This window comes from Lycium barbarum, chromosome 8 (genome assembly GCF_019175385.1).
Source record: "Lycium barbarum isolate Lr01 chromosome 8, ASM1917538v2, whole genome shotgun sequence".
Lineage (NCBI taxonomy): Eukaryota > Viridiplantae > Streptophyta > Magnoliopsida > Solanales > Solanaceae > Lycium > Lycium barbarum.
In genome coordinates, this window is record NC_083344.1 from 71522891 (window position 1) to 71541004 (window position 18114).

The window sequence follows — 18114 nt, forward strand, 5'->3', positions numbered from 1 at the left end:
GACGATATAATAGACAAGTATATTTTCAAATATGACTAAAAGATACTTCATCAAGAAATTAATGGAAGGTATAAGAATGGTCAAAGATACCCAAAAGGAAAAAGTAGCAAAATCCATTAAATGTGCCAAAATCAGATTTGCATACTATTACTTCCAATGACTAAAAGACAAAAGACATTCTTTAGATCAATTAAGGGAAAGATATGAAGAATCTTTAAGAATTTATATGGTGACTCATACGGTTGTGAAAAGTAATTCCACCAAGGAGCAATGTGAAGATATCATGTGCACAAAAAGAAAAGTCAAGAAAACCTTCAACTAGTATATTCAGCTACGTACAAGTGGAAGATATTATCCAAAATTGAAAGACTGCATTTATGAGGAGCAACAGCTAGGATATTCGCAGACCAAGTATAAAAGGAGAAGACTCTACAATAGTCAAAGCACGCAGCCACTTATACTTTCGTCTCAACTTTCTCAAGTTCTTTGCTCTACTTTTCATAAACATTGTAATCCTGAGTGACTTACTGTGTAAGCAAAAAAGAGAGGAGAGATATAGTATAGTTGGTGAGGCTTTGTATTGAGAGGTTGTGTCATTGTTCGTTTCTTTGGTGAGCGAGTGAAAACCAAAGAGTCGTTGTTGGTGAGCGAGTGAAAACCAACCTTGTAAACGTTGGTGGTGAACGAGGAAAACCACAAAGGCTGTACTCAACTCAAACTACAAAGATCTTAAAGAGATAACCTCCTTGCAACCCAAGGGGACTGGATTAGGATACCACATTGGTTCCGAACCAGTATAAAAATTCCTGGTGTCATTTATTTTATTGCTCTCATATTATATTCTGCACCCTTACTATTTATTGTGGTTTATACTTGTGCAAATCGAAGGACTGATAATTTTGTGCAGGCTGTCTCGCTATCAGTCGACTGACACCAAACAGTAGTCGACTAGATTTTTTTAATAGGCTTACAATTCACCCCCCCCCCCCCTCCCTTTTGTACTTTCTGTTAATAGTAAGGGAAGAGGTTGTGAGAATTAAAGAGCAATTATTTGAAGAGGATCCTTCTCCTATGAACAGGATGGCACTACAACAAGCACAAGCAGAATTGAAGAAGTATGTTCACTATGAGGAAGAATTTTGGAGACAAAAGTCACATATGACTAGTTTTGCTGAAGGAGACAAACATACAAGGTATTTGCACAGTATTGTGAATGGTAGGAGATAAAGATTGCAGATCAAAAGAATCCAGAATCAGCAAGGAATATAGATAGAAGGGGATTCACTTTTGGCAGAAGAGTCTTGTCGATTTTATCAGCAGTAGTTTTCTCAAGATGCTGATCCATCAGACTTTGATTTTCTACAACATATTCCTAGTATGGTTGATCAGGAAACTAACAACAAACTGGCAAGCATGCCAACTTTGGAGGAGGTGAAGAAATCGGTGTTTGAATTATCTACAGATAGTGCTGGTGGTCCAGATGGTATGATTGGTATATTTTATCAGGTGTGTTGGGACATTGTAGGTGCTGATGTATACAATGTTGTGAAAGGTTTATTTGATGGGCAGACTGTTCCCAAGTCAATGACACATACAAATCTGGTACTATTACCATAGAAGAATAACATTGAGACTTTTGCTGATATGAGACCAATCAATCTCAGTAACTTCATCAACAAGGTTATTTCTAGAGTGGTTCAGGATAAGCTTGAAGGCCTTTTGCCTTCTCTGATATCTCCTAACCAATCTAATTTTGTTAAGGGCAGATGTATCATTGAAAATGTCCTTCTAACTCAAGAAGTAGTGACTGACATTAGACTAAGAGGAAAACCAGCTAATGTAGTGCTTAAGCTTGACATGGCAAAAGCATATGATAGAGTGTCATGGAGTTACTTGGTCAGAGTTTTAAGAAAGATGTGATTTGCAGAAGTTTTCATAGATATGGTATTGAGGTTGATAGCAAATAACTGGTACTCCATACTCCTTAATGGCCAAGCTTCTGGTTTTTTTTCACTCCAGCAGGGGTGTAAAACAAGGGGATCCACTCTCTCCTGCTTCGTTCATCTTATCTGCTGAAGTTTTATCAAGAGCTTTGAACTCTATATTTGAGAACAATGATTTTAGAAGCTATGGGAATGCCCAAATGGAGTTCAAGCCTGAATCATTTGGCATATGCAGATGGTACAATAATTTTTACATATGCTGATCCTAGATCTTTGGAGCTGATTATGGAGGTATTACATGACTATGAGCAGGTTTCAGGCCAACTTATCAACAAAGGCTAGAGCTGTCACGACCCAAACCGACGGGCCATGACTAGTGCCCGAGTTAGACACTCGTATACGGACCTGTTAGATATAATCAGACTGATACTAAGGATAATGTGAAAATCTATAAAAGCATACTGTAAACTCATAATGCCATATATCAGAATGAACCTGTCTCCTGAGGAGTCACAATTAACCAAACATAACAAAATATGTAAGCCGACAAGGCTGACATTATACACGGGAATATCCAAAACGAACTACATTTATATAGCTGACCAGATCATATATACACAACCCACATGTGTCTACAGACCTCTAAGAGTATAGCAGAACCTATGTCAAAAGGATCTGTACCAAAATAACTCAAGCTCCGGAACAATGGAGCTCTCCAAGCAGCTGGGCGAAAGTCCTAAGCTGGAGGATCACCAAACTATGTGTTTGTACCTGTGGGCACGAAACGCAGCCCCCGAAGAAAGGGAGTCAGTACGGAAAACGTACTGAGCATGTAAAGCATGAAGTACAATAAAGAAGATCATGACTGAGCAAAAAGTTGACAGGAGACGAGTATGATAATCAAAGATACCAATGCATCTGTGCCTTCTAAGATGAGTCATGCATACATATATAATATACCGTACCTGGCCCTCTAGTAAGGAACTCGGTAAGATAATTGCATAGGTTATAATATAACTGATAGTGCTGTGTAACGTACAGCCCGATCCATATATAATATAATAATGTCGAGGAACGTACGACCCGATCCATATAGAATATAATAATGCCGAGGAACGTACGGCCCGATCCATATATAATATAATAATGCCGAAGAACGTACGGCCCGATCCATATATAATATAATAATGTCGAGGAACGTACGACCCGATCCATATATAATATAATAATGTCGATGACCGCACGGTCTGATCCATATATAATATAATAATCATATATATACATGTATACCGTACCCGGCCCTCTAGTGAGGGACTCGGTGAAATGAGGCCATAACAATGTGTATAAATAGAGTATTAGGAGCAATCATGTACAAACTGAATCATCGTTTGAGACTTGATAGAATAATTAGAATGAACCAACACTTGAGAACTAAAGACAACTATCATGTCAAGTACTATTGAGAACTAGAGTTCCTTGGAGTCATGTATGTACGTCGTTCGCTCACTTTATGTAATTTATGCCAAAAAGAAGGAAGGGATAACTTTACATACCTTGAAGCTTATTTATTCGCTCAATTTCTACTTCTCCAACTCGCAAATCTACAATCAAGGGAATTCATACTATCGTTAGGCTCGTTACCAAATGCTTATCCTAAGCCTTTAAATTAACTCTTTCTAGGATCTGCCAAAATTTCGACAGCACCTCCCCTTTTTATATGCCTAGCCCAAAATCTCAATTCAGCAACCAACAACAACAACAACCATACCAACATCAATAATATCATTTCCAACACTAATATATACCATAAACAGCCCACATGCGGTTTTTCAACTTCCGTAACTAACCCACTTACTATACAATTATTTAACGACTTTATCTCCGTAAATAAGTCTTAAATAGTACCAAAAGAGAAAGATTCATACCTTTTTCTTGTCAAAACGATAATATCTTCAAGATTCCACCTTGAATACAAGCTAAATCCAACGCAAGTTAATACTGTGATCACAACTACGCACTATCCGAGCCTTGATTAGCTAAAATCCCTCAATTCTCTCAGCTTTTTATGACCAAAATACCCCTATATGTGCTGATCTCCCAATCTGATTTTTTTGTGAAAAAAAATGGGGTTTTTCCCCTTTTATAAAGTTCAAATTCGGTCGGGTCACTGAAGAAGTACTGTAGCAAGTCTGTACTATAGTGGTACTGTAGCATGCGTTTCTGCTTTGTCAGCCGAACTGGGAACGTCCATAATTCTCTACTCCAAAGTCCAATCGATGAGCAGTTTTTTGCGTTCGAAACGAGACTCAACGAACTTCATTTTAGGATTTTGTTTCACCTTAAAACACTTCATATGCTAAGAGATATTTGTCCCCCAAGTTGGACCAAAATTTTCACACAAAACATTACCCATCCTTTCTCCAAAGTCATACTACTTCATTTCTTCCACTCATTTCCTTATAAAACCTTCCGGTATACCTTATATACGTCCTTCACTCATTAAACATATTTAATAATGCTTGCTCCTTATATTCCAAAGTGGTTTTTAATTAACCCTAACTCAACGTACTTATGTTTCAGATTTGATAAATGCTTCTTGAAGATACGGGGTATAACATCCTTCCCCCCTTAAAAACATTCGTCCCCGAATGTTTATAATAGGTCCCATACTATAAAATTTTTGGCAGAGTCTTCTCTGTAACTATACTTACCAACCTGCATTCAGCAAACCCACCAGTGCCTCACATGGCCACAATATATCATATGAACCACAATATATCATATAGTTTCATTTACCGATCAATATAGTCAAGCAAGGAAATGAATTACCTGCAAGCATCGGGAACAAATGGGGATACTTATTTTTCATTTCATCTTCGGCTTCCCAAGTCACCTCTTCCCTATTGTTGTTTCGCCACAATACTTTGACAGAAGCTATATCCTTAGTACGTAATCTTCTAACCTGGCGATCAAGTATAGCTATGGGGCTCTCCTCATAAGATAACTCCTCCGTCACCTGGACATCATCCACAGGAAATACTCTGGAAGGGTCACCAATGCATTTACGAAGCATTGATACATGAAATACTGGATGTACTGCTTCCTAATCTGATGGTAAGTCCAACTCATAGGCAACCTTTCCTACCTTACGAATGATCTGATAAGGCCCAACGTACCTCTGGCTGAGTTTCCCCTTCTTGCCGAATCTCATCACGCCCTTCATGGGTGATATCTTCAAGAATACCCAGTCACCAACCAGAAATTCTAAGTCTCGACGTCAATTATCTGCGTATGCCTTTTGTCGACTCTGGGCTGCCAATAATCTTTCCTGAATAAGCTTCACATTATCAATAGCTTGTTGAATCATGTCTGGGCCTATCAACTTCATCTCACCAACATCGAACCAACCAATAGGTGACCTGCACTTCCTCCCATATAAGGCCTCATACGGTTCCATCCGAATACTAGAATGGTAGCTATTATTATAGGCAAACTCAATAAGTGGCAAATGATCATCCCAGCTACCTGTGAAGTCAATAATACAGGATTGCAACATGTCCTCTAGCGTCTGAATAGTACGCTCCGCCTGCCTATCAATCTGAGGGTGAAACGTTGTGCAGAGACACACCTGTGTCCCCAATACCTTCTGGAACGATCTCCAGAAGTTAGCTGTAAACTGGGCTCCTCTGTCTGAAATAATGGCTGTGGGAACCCCATGAAGTCTTTGTTATATCCCGTGTTTTCACATGTTTGGAAAGACTTGAATTATGTTGGATTTTTGAGATATGAGGTCAAATTTGATGTTCCGTTGAACATAGGAGTTATGCATGAAAGAATAGAATCATGAAAGTGTGGGACAAGGCTAAGGGTAATTTTGGAATTTTGGAAATTAGTTTCGGGAATTACAAAATGTGATCCATAAGTTATTGGGCTCAAAAAATTTTAAGTGAATTGGAGCCCAATCCATTGAAGTGGCCGGCCATGGTAGGCCTTGGCCCAAGCCCAATTAATGTGGTCATGTGCAAGACATGTGACCACTAATTATAAGAGAAGACCAAGTCTTCATATTAATCCATTAGAAGCAAGAACAAGTAAGAGCAAAAAAAATAAGAGAGAGAGAGGAGGGTTTCGGGTTTGCCCTCCAAATTTAGCCATCCAAAATCTTGCTTCAAAAATTCATTTCTTGTTAAATTCCTACTAATTCAAGGTTCCTTTGCATCTTGGTATAGTTGGATTGGAGTGGGGAGCACTAGAATCTCCAAGGTGATCATATATTCAAGTGAAGGAGACTTGAAGAAAAGGTAAGAATTTCTACCTTGTTATTGTGTTGTTGAGCCTTATTTGTGTTGTAGTATGTGGAAATGTGCTTATTGTATGAAGAAATGGAAGTTTGCAAAGTGGGTGTGTGTGTGAGTGTGTAGCCGTATGTATATATATGATGTATAGCCACAAATGTGTTGAAATTATGTTGTATTCTAGTTATGAATGTGATGGAATTCATGTTGAGAATGAAAGTGGAATAAATTTGATTGAATGGCTAACAATAACACTTGGCCGTGTGGTGTATGTGGTTTGAGAATAAAATGGATTAAGTTTGTTTAATGTTTTAGAGTGTTGGTATTGTGATGTTTGTAATGTGAACGACGTTAGTATGATATAAGTTTGTATTGAATTGGAAGGTAGGAACTTATGTCGTTTTAGTATGATTTTCCGACGTTAAGGAAATGAAGTGTTTGGTTGTGAATTATGATGTTCATTGAGGTATTTGGAAGTTGGAAACTTGTTATGAAATCATATGCCAAAGATTTGATGTTTTGCATAAGTTATACTTTTGGCGGAAAAGTGTATATCTTGTATATCAAGTGTATATCCTAAGAGAAATGGTATGATATGCCTCTAAAGTTATGTGGTGATGATCTTAAATGATAATGGATGTGAGATTATAATGTTAATTCGAAAATTTGGGTTGGATTGATAATTAAGTTAACTTGTGAGAAAAATTGCTAGTTGAAGGATAATTGTGCCTTTAATGTTCATTGTTGGCATTAATGTTGTTGTTTGGGTTGTTGTTGATGAATTATAGCCGAGTTGAATTCTCGGGGTGCTATATGTATAGGGGAAGTGCTGCCGAAATTTCGGTAGCCAAATTTGCATTAAATTGAGACTTTGGTAATTATGGCTTACAAATGGTAAACTTGACCATTTGCAGTTTTTCGACGAAACGGGAAGCGACTTTTGGAAGGCGTTAGGAGCGTGAAAGGTATGTAAAGCAACCCTATTACTTCCCTTGGCATGCCTTTAGTGAGTTAGGGTCGGATCCGGGCCTCGAAGGACCTCGTGGCCCTCGGAATCCGCAAAGGAAATTTTCCGTTTTTCCTTCAATGGAATTGAACATCTTTGGTGCCCTTTGCTTGAAATAAGGCACCTTTGCTTCAAACTACTCGAAACGTCGCCGAATGTCCGTAGAACCTTTTTAGGTGACTCCATATGGTTAAAGAACACTATTTGAGCCCGCCGCCTTGTTTGTCCCGAGGCGGGCCCGCTAATTACGATTTTACCCTTATGAGTCAAGGCTTCCTTTTTAAGCAAATTTTTGAAAGAAAATGTGTTGACTACCTTTAAATTATCTAAAGAATGTGGTTTAAATATTCTATCAAGCCTAATGAATTATTTTGATACCCGGTATGACTTCGGGAAAGCTATACTTCCGTAATTTATTTTGACATACGAAATGTGTTATTCTGATCCCGTTTTATTCCATTTGATTTATTCGTCTTCGATACGCTTCGTCGAGTCTTTGAAGATAATTATGACGTTTTAAAAATTGCATTAGTTTCTCACTACTCTATTCGTGGATGTCCCAACGTTTCCCACACTGAGCCCGGGCCAGGATATGTTGTCAAGCGTAATCTTCTGCATTGTTCGCCGCGCCCCGAGGTGAGGGGGCAGGTATACGCGTACATGGGTCTATGGAGTATGATGTGCCATGTCCGCCGGTTCTGATCTGATCTGTTATGGCCATTCTGATATGACATTTTATGATACGGGGCCACGCCCCCTTTTTCTGATTCCTATCTGTTGTGGCACCGATGTCGGGAGGGTGACCACGTTCTGTCTGCCGAGCCCCATGGCTGGGGCCGGATATGATATGACATATGATTTTGTACATACTCTGTCTGTTTTGAAAATATGCATATGACACTCAGGATTTTCTACTCAGTTTTCTGAATCTGTTATGGTTTATGCTTCTGTAATTCTGCTTTACATATTCAGTACATATTTCGTACTGACCCCCTTTCTTCGGGGGCTGCGTTTTTATGCCGCACAGGTACAGACGACAGGTTTGCCGATCCACACGTCTAGGATCCTATTACTGCTATTTTGGGGCGCTCTCTTCTTCAGAGCCCATATTTTGGTACAGTCTGACACCACTATCTGGATGTGTACAGTATTCTGGGTATGACGGGGCCCTGTCCCGTCTTATGACTGTGTTATGTTCTGTAGAGGTCTGTGGATATATCTGTGTGGGTTCTGTACATACGTTTGGGGTATTTTGTTCTATGACGGCCTTCTCGGCCTATGTGTGCCAAGCCTACCTTTCTGTTAATTTCTGTAGTATTCACTAATGTTATTATATTATTATTCTGTTAATTTGCTAATCTGGGTATCGGGTACGTATATGTGCCCACCTAGGGCACCGGTCACGGCCCACGGGGTTGGGTCGTGACAAAAGTGGTATCAGAGCGGTTCGTCCTCGGAATGTCCACAGACCGTGTCTAGTAGAGTCTTGTTTATCGGTGTGTTGTGCACCACGCCTATAAACGGGAAGCTACAGGGCATTAGGATACTACCCTTCTTTCTATCTTAGATCGTGCGTTAGAGCTGTGTTATAAAGATGACTCCTCCCTAACAAATGGTTACATTTGCAGATATGCCTCCGAAAAAGGCAACAGCGGCCCAAAAGGGCAAGTCAGTGGCCGTAGGAGGGACGAGCCGGGTCCAGAGGACTACCAGGGCCCAGACATATATTGCTCCGGAGACTTTACCCCAGACAGAGGGTTCGTCTACACCGCCGCTAGTAGAGGAGATTGGGGCAGCCGTAGCTGCAGATCGGGGGACGGCTCCTCCGCCAGCTCCTGCAGTTCCAGTACCTGAGCCTCCAGCTCCACGGCCAGGCACTGAGGATCAGTCCATGAGGGAGGCGATTCAGTTATTGACCAGATTGGTGGCAGGACAGGCCCAGGGCCACGGACTGGGAGGCGACCGGATGTATAGACGTGACAGTTCGAGGGCCCGGGAGTTCTTGACTTGTGGTCCTCCAGAGTTCTACGGGACTAAGCCCGACGAGGATCCCGAGGAGTTTATCAGGAAGATGCGGCGCACTCTAGAGCTGATTAATGCTTCCGAGACAGAGTCAGTCGCATTGGCTTCGTACCAGTTATATGACGTGGCAGCGAACTGGTATGAGTCGTGGAAGCTATCCCGAGGGGACGACGCTTCCCCAGCAGTTTGGAGTGACTTTTCTCAGGCCTTTCTTGGACATTTTCTGCCCCCAGAGTTACGACGAGCCAGGGCTGACAGATTTTTGTTATTGAGACAGAAGGGCCGCAGTATCCGGGACTACAGTTTGGAGTTTGATTCCTTGGCCCGATATGCGCCTACTGTGGTGGCTACGATGGCGGACAGGATACACAGATATATTATGGGGCTCGATCGCTATTTTATTGATAGTTGTTTGGTATTGGCGGCTCAGCCCGATATGGATATTGCCCGTATTCAGGCGCACGCCCAGGGCATGGAGGATAGGGGCCGAGGGGGACAGCAGGCCGATAGGGGCCAGGACCGGAGACCGCCCAAGAGGGCCAGATCATCGGGGTATTCTGGAGATTTTCGGGGCAGGCAGCCCCAGCAGCCGCAGCAGCCTAGCAGATTTTCATCTCAGCCGGCACAGAGCGCACCTCCCCAGCCTACAGGTCGCAGATTTGATGGCCCAGGGTATTCAGGAGCAGGCCAGAGCTCCAGGGCATCAGGCTCGCGGACAGATAGGGGTTCTGGTCAGATGAGGCCACCCAGAGTTCAGTGTTCTTTCTGTGGTAGATATCACCCGGGCGAGTGCTACAGAGCCACCGGGGCATGCTTTTCTTGTGGCCGTCAGGGTCATTCGGTGAGAGATTGCCCGTATAAGGGCAGTGCGGGTGGTGCAGCGCAGCCTACCGGATCAGCCGCTGGGTCTTCATCTTCATCAGTGGCTATGCGCCCTACGGGGCAGGGTACTCCGGCACCAGCAGGTCGCGGCAGAGGCCGTGGTGCAGCTTCTGGTATTGGCGGTCCTTCGAACCGCATCTATGCTTTGGCCAGTCGTCAGGATCAGGAGGCATCTCCTAATGTCGTTACAGGTACTTTATCGGTCTTCTCTCGATATGTGTATGCATTAATTGATCCAGGTTCGACTTTATCATATATTTCGCCCCTTGTTGCTGGTAAAATTAGTATTATGTCTGAGCCTATAGAGCCATTCGAGGTGGCCACACCGATCGGAGACTATATTGTAGCGAATCAGGTGTATAAAAATTGTTCTGTAGTTGTATGTGACCGTGACACTAAGGCAGATTTGGTGGAGCTAGATATGATTGAATTCGACGTTATTATGGGTATGGATTGGCTAGCTTCCTGTTATGCTCATGTGGACTGCCAGAATAAGGTAGTCCGTTTCCAGTTTCCTGGGGAGCCAGTTGTAGTGTGGGCTGGTAGTACAGCATCGCCGAAAGGTAAGTTTATTTCATACCTTAAGGCAAAGAAAATGATCAGAAAGGGCTATATTTATCATCTGGTACGGGTACAAGACTTGACAGCAGAGACGCCGACACTTCAGTCAGTCCCCGTGGTTAATGAGTTTCCAGATGTTTTTCCCGACGAGCTTCCAGGTCTTCCGCCAGAGCGGGAGATAGATTTCTCTATTGATTTACTCCCAGGTACTCAGCCTATCTCTATTCCTCCGTATAGGATGGCGCCGGCAGAACTGAAGGAGTTGAAAGAGCAGTTGAAGGATTTGCTAGATAAGGGCTTCATCAGGCCCAGTACTTCGCCTTGGGGAGCTCCGGTATTATTTGTGCGTAAGAAAGACGGGTCGCTGCGTATGTGTATTGACTATCGGCAGCTGAATAAGGTAACTATAAAGAATAAATACCCCCTCCCCAGGATTGATGATTTGTTTGATCAGCTGCAGGGTGCTAAGTGCTTCTCGAAGATAGATCTTCGGTCCGGTTATCACCAGGTACGAGTTCGCGAGGCTGATATTCCTAAGACAGCCTTCCGGACCCGATACGGGCATTATGAGTTCAGGGTCATGTCTTTTGGGCTTACTAATGCCCCCGCGGTATTTATGGATTTGATGAACCGGGTATTCAGGCCGTTTTTGGACATGTTTGTGATTGTATTTATTGACGATATCCTGGTTTATTCTCGGTCTGAGGCGGAGCACGCGGATCATCTCAGATCGGTATTAGGGGTACTCCGACATCAGAAGCTGTATGCGAAATTTTCTAAGTGTGAATTCTGGCTATCTTCAGTGGCTTTCTTGGGCCATGTTATTGCAGCTGATGGTGTCCGGGTGGACACACAGAAGATCGAGGCTGTGAAGAATTGGCCCAGACCCACGACGCCTACAGAGGTACGCAGTTTCTTAGGCTTGGCAGGTTATTACAGGAGATTCGTGGAGAAGTTTGCTTCGATTTCAGCGCCTTTGACAAGGCTGACTCAGAAGGGAGCTAAGTTCCAGTGGTCTGATGCTTGTGAACAAAGCTTCCAGTCGCTGAAGGAGAAGCTGACTACAGCCCCAGTTCTGACTCTTCCCGAGGGACCGGATGGGTATGTCATCTATTGTGACGCTTCTGGCATCGGGTTAGGCTGTGTATTGATGCAGCACGGCAGAGTTATAGCGTATGCTTCCCGGCAGCTCAAGAAGCATGAGAAGAATTATCCTACTCACGATCTGGAGCTCGCAGCGGTGATTCATGCTCTGAAGATATGGAGACACTACTTATATGGCGTTCATGTGGATATTTATACTGACCATAAGAGTCTCCAGTATATTTTCAGACAGAGAGAGCTTAATTTGCGGCAGCGGAGGTGGTTGGAGCTTCTGAAGGATTATGACGTGGATATTTTGTATCATCCGGGTAAGGCTAATGTTGTTGCGGATGCGCTCAGTCGGAAGTCCATGGGCAGTTTGGCAGACTTACAGCCAGACAGGAGAGAGATAGCCCGTGATATTCAGCAGTTGGCCAGTCTTGGGATTCGTCTGGCCGATTCTGGAGACACCCGGATTTCTGTTCGAGGGGTTTCGGAGTCCTCCATCAGGGACGATATTAGGCGGCATCAGTTCGAGGATCCTGTCTTAGCTCGGTACAGGGACACAGCTTATGATAAGGAGAGGACCCCGTTCGAGTTTTCGCCGGACGGCACTTTATTATACAGGGGCAGGTTGTGTGTACCTGACATTGCAGGCCTTCGGCAGCAGGTTATGAGCGAGGCACATTATGCTCGCTATTCAGTCCATCCGGGGTCTACGAAGATGTATCATGACCTTCGATGTTTTTACTGGTGGGACGGTATGAAGCGGGACATTGCAGAGTTCGTCGCTCAGTGTCCTAATTGTCAGCAGGTCAAGATTGAGCACCAGAAGCCGGGAGGACTGCTACAGGAGATGGAGATTCCGACATGGAAGTGGGAGGCTATTAGTATGGACTTCATTACGGGTTTGCCTCGCACTCCACGGAAGTATGACTCCATTTGGGTCGTCGTGGATAGGCTGACGAAATCAGCCCATTTTCTTCCCGTCAGGACTACTTATTCCGCCGAGGATTATGCCAGGCTCTATATTAAGGAGATTGTGAAGCTTCACGGAGTTCCTCTATCTATTATCTCTGACAGAGGCGCCCAGTTTACGGCGCATTTCTGGAGATCTTTTCAGGAGGGTCTAGGGACTCAGGTGAGCTTGAGCACAGCGTTTCATCCTCAGAGCGACGGTCAGGCCGAGCGCACTATACAGACGCTGGAGGATATGTTGCGGGCCTGCGTTATTGATTTCAGAGGCAGCTGGGATGATCACTTGCCGTTGATCGAGTTTGCATATAATAATAGTTACCATTCCAGCATCCAAATGGCTCCGTACGAGGCTTTATATGGCAGGAAGTGCAGATCGCCGGTTGGCTGGTTTGATATTGGCGAGACAGAGTTAATCGGCCCAGATATGGTCCAGCAGGCTGTGGATAAGGTGAAACTTATTCGAGAGCGACTGTTGGCAGCCCAGAGTCGACAGAAGTCATACGCGGATAGAAGGCGTCGACCGTCAGAGTTTCAGGTAGGCGATTGGGTATTTCTGAAGGTATCGCCTATGAAAGGCGTGATGCGGTTCGGCAGGAAGGGTAAGCTCAGTCCGCGTTATATTGAGCCTTATCAGATTGTTCGGAAAGCTGGGAATGTCGCCTATGAGTTAGATCTGCCATCTGATTTGGAAGCGGTGCATCCGGTGTTCCACGTCTCTATGCTTCGTAAATGCATCGGAGACCCTTCCAGAGTATTCCCTGCCGATGATATTCAGGTGACGGAGCAGTTATCGTACGAGGAGCAGCCCGTATCTATTTTGGATCGCCAGGTAAGGAGGCTCCGAAATAAAGATGTGGCCTCCGTTAAGGTACTGTGGCGGAATGATAACCGGGAGGAGATGACCTGGGAGTCGGAAGAAGAAATGAAGAAGAAATACCCTCATCTGTTCCCTATGGCCACAGGTAACCTCAAATCCCTGCTCAATTTCATTTCAAAATAAATCGTATGAAATTATATGTTGTCTGTAAGCATGAACTCCCCCAAAGTGTTCTCAAACCCTATAAGATTAATTTTACATTCGAGGACGAATGTTCTAAAGGGGGGGAGGATGTTATATCCCGTGTTTTCACACGTTTGGAAAGACTTGAATTATGTTGGATTTTTGAGATATGAGGTCAAATTTGATGTTCCGTTGAACATAGGAGTTATGCATGAAAGAATAGAATCATGAAAGTGTGGGACAAGGCTAAGGGTAATTTTGGAATTTTGGAAATTAGTTTCGGGAATTACAAAATGTGATCCATAAGTTATTGGGCTCAAAAAATTTTAAGTGAATTGGAGCCCAATCCATTGAAGTGGCCGGCCATGGTAGGCCTTGGCCCAAGCCCAATTAATGTGGTCATGTGCAAGACATGTGACCACTAATTATAAGAGAAGACCAAGTCTTCATATTAATCCATTAGAAGCAAGAACAAGTAAGAGCAAAAAAAATAAGAGAGAGAGGGGAGGGTTTCGGGTTTGCCCTCCAAATTTAGCCATCCAAAATCTTGCTTCAAAAATTCATTTCTTGTTAAATTCCTACTAATTCAAGGTTCCTTTGCATCTTGGTATAGTTGGATTGGAGTGGGGAGCACTAGAATCTCCAAGGTGATCATATATTCAAGTGAAGGAGACTTGAAGAAAAGGTAAGAATTTCTACCTTGTTATTGTGTTGTTGAGCCTTATTTGTGTTGTAGTATGTGGAAATGTGCTTATTGTATGAAGAAATGGAAGTTTGCAAAGTGGGTGTGTGTGTGAGTGTGTAGCCGTATGTATATATATGATGTATAGCCACAAATGTGTTGAAATTATGTTGTATTCTAGTTATGAATGTGATGGAATTCATGTTGAGAATGAAAGTGGAATAAATTTGATTGAATGGCTAACAATAGCACTTGGCCGTGTGGTGTATGTGGTTTGAGAATAAAATGGATTAAGTTTGTTTAATGTTTTAGAGTGTTGGTATTGTGATGTTTGTAATGTGAACGACGTTAGTATGATATAAGTTTGTATTGAATTGGAAGGTAGGAACTTATGTCGTTTTAGTATGATTTTCCGACGTTAAGGAAATGAAGTGTTTGGTTGTGAATTATGATGTTCATTGAGGTATTTGGAAGTTGGAAACTTGTTATGAAATCATATGCCAAAGATTTGATGTTTTGCATAAGTTATACTTTTGGCGGAAAAGTGTATATCTTGTATATCAAGTGTATATCCTAAGAGAAATGGTATGATATGCCTCTAAAGTTATGTGGTGATGATCTTAAATGATAATGGATGTGAGATTATAATGTTAATTCGAAAATTTGGGTTGGATTGATAATTAAGTTAACTTGTGAGAAAAATTGCTAGTTGAAGGATAATTGTGCCTTTAATGTTCATTGTTGGCATTAATGTTGTTGTTTGGGTTGTTGTTGATGAATTATAGCCGAGTTGAATTCTCGGGGTGCTATATGTATAGGGGAAGTGCTGCCGAAATTTCGGTAGCCAAATTTGCATTAAATTGAGACTTTGGTAATTATGGCTTACAAATGGTAAACTTGACCATTTGCAGTTTTTCGACGAAACGGGAAGCGACTTTTGGAAGGCGTTAGGAGCGTGAAAGGTATGTAAAGCAACCCTATTACTTCCCTTGGCATGCCTTTAGTGAGTTAGGGTCGGATCCGGGCCTCGAAGGACCTCGTGGCCCTCGGAATCCGCAAAGGAAATTTTCCGTTTTTCCTTCAATGGAATTGAACATCTTTGGTGCCCTTTGCTTGAAATAAGGCACCTTTGCTTCAAACTACTCGAAACGTCGCCGAATGTCCGTAGAACCTTTTTAGGTGACTCCATATGGTTAAAGAACACTATTTGAGCCCGCCGCCTTGTTTGTCCCGAGGCGGGCCCGCTAATTACGATTTTACCCTTATGAGTCAAGGCTTCCTTTTTAAGCAAATTTTTGAAAGAAAATGTGTTGACTACCTTTAAATTATCTAAAGAATGTGGTTTAAATATTCTATCAAGCCTAATGAATTATTTTGATACCCGGTATGACTTCGGGAAAGCTATACTTCCGTAATTTATTTTGACATACGAAATGTGTTATTCTGATCCCGTTTTATTCCATTTGATTTATTCGTCTTCGATACGCTTCGTCGAGTCTTTGAAGATAATTATGACGTTTTAAAAATTGCATTAGTTTCTCACTACTCTATTCGTGGATGTCCCAACGTTTCCCACACTGAGCCCGGGCCAGGATATGTTGTCAAGCGTAATCTTCTGCATTGTTCGCCGCGCCCCGAGGTGAGGGGGCAGGTATACGCGTACATGGGTCTATGGAGTATGATGTGCCATGTCCGCCGGTTCTGATCTGATCTGTTATGGCCATTCTGATATGACATTTTATGATACGGGGCCACGCCCCCTTTTTCTGATTCCTATCTGTTGTGGCACCGATGTCGGGAGGGTGACCACGTTCTGTCTGCCGAGCCCCATGGCTGGGGCCGGATATGATATGACATATGATTTTGTACATACTCTGTCTGTTTTGAAAATATGCATATGACACTCAGGATTTTCTACTCAGTTTTCTGAATCTGTTATGGTTTATGCTTCTGTAATTCTGCTTTACATATTCAGTACATATTTCGTACTGACCCCCTTTCTTCGGGGGCTGCGTTTTTATGCCGCACAGGTACAGACGACAGGTTTGCCGATCCACACGTCTAGGATCCTATTACTGCTATTTTGGGGCGCTCTCTTCTTCAGAGCCCATATTTTGGTACAGTCTGACACCACTATCTGGATGTGTACAGTATTCTGGGTATGACGGGGCCCTGTCCCGTCTTATGACTGTGTTATGTTCTGTAGAGGTCTGTGGATATATCTGTGTGGGTTCTGTACATACGTTTGGGGTATTTTGTTCTATGACGGCCTTCTCGGCCTATGTGTGCCAAGCCTACCTTTCTGTTAATTTCTGTAGTATTCACTAATGTTATTATATTATTATTCTGTTAATTTGCTAATCTGGGTATCGGGTACGTATATGTGCCCACCTAGGGCACCGGTCACGGCCCACGGGGTTGGGATCTCCATCTCCTGCAATAATCCACCAGGCTTTTGATGCTTGATCTTAACTTGTTGATAATTCGGGCACTGAGCAACAAATTTCGCTATATCCCTTTTCATACCATCCCACCAATATAAGCATTTGAGGTCATGATACATCTTCGTTGACCCCGGATGAACAGAGTAACGGGCATTATGTGCCTCTCCCATAACCTGCCATCGTAGCCTGGCAACATCAGGTATGCACAACCTGCCCCTATACCGTAGCACGGCGTCAGGTGCAACCTCGAATGGGCTCTTCTCCTTTTGAAATGTTGTATCCCTATACTGTGCCAGAATAGGGTCCTCATACTGACGTCTCTTCACCTCTTCTATGATAGAAGACTCAGCAACTTCTCGAACAGAAACTCCAATACCTCCAGAATTAGCCAGACGGACCCCAAGGCTAGCTAGCTGATAAATCTCACGAACCATCTCCTTCCTTTCCGGCTGCACATCCGTCAAGCTGCCCATAGATTTACGGCTAAGTGCATCTGCTACAACATTTTCTTTCCCCGGATGGTATAGAATATAACCATCATAATCCTTTAATAACTCTAACCACCGTCTCTGTCGTAAATTCAACTCTTTCTGCTTAAAGATATATTGGAGACTCTTGTGATCCGTATAGATATCAACATGAATGCCATAGAAATAATTCCTCCATATCTTCAAGGCATGTATCACTGCTGCCAACTCCAGATCATGAGTAGGATAATGTTTCTCGTGCTTTCTGAGCTGTCTGGAGGTGTAGGCTATAACCCTGCCATGGTGCATCAATACACAACCTAGTCCAACACCTGAAGCATCACAATAGATAACATAGCCATCTGGTCCCTCAGGAAGAGCTAGAACTGGAGCCGTCGTCGACTTGTCCTTCAGCAACTGAAAGCTTTGCTCACAAGCATCCGTCCACTGGAATTTAGCTTCCTTCTGAGTTAGCCTTGTTAAAGGCGCTAAAATCGAGGCAAACTTCTCTACGAATCTCCTGTAATAACCTACAAACCCCAGAAAACTACGTACCTCAGTAGGAGTCGTAGGTTTGGGCCAAGTCCTTACTGCCTCAATCTTCTGCGTGTCTACCCGAATACCGTCAGCTCCAATAATATGCCCCAAGAATGCTACTGAAGTCAACCAGAATTCGCACTTAGAAAATTTAGCATACAATTTATGATGCTGAAGTACCCTAAGTACCGTCCTCAAATGGTCCGCATGCTCT

General features: G+C 43.0%; 1 long non-coding RNA gene across 1 annotated transcript; it reads left to right on the plus strand.

Annotated features, from left to right (window-relative positions):
- Positions 1–6111: 6111 nt before the first annotated feature.
- LOC132605098 (uncharacterized) lies at positions 6112–8519 on the plus strand. The gene is made up of 3 exons (XR_009569031.1): positions 6112–6244; positions 7153–7203; positions 8272–8519. It is a non-coding gene; the product is annotated as an uncharacterized LOC132605098 (long non-coding RNA).
- The last annotated feature ends 9595 nt before the right edge of the window (positions 8520–18114 follow it).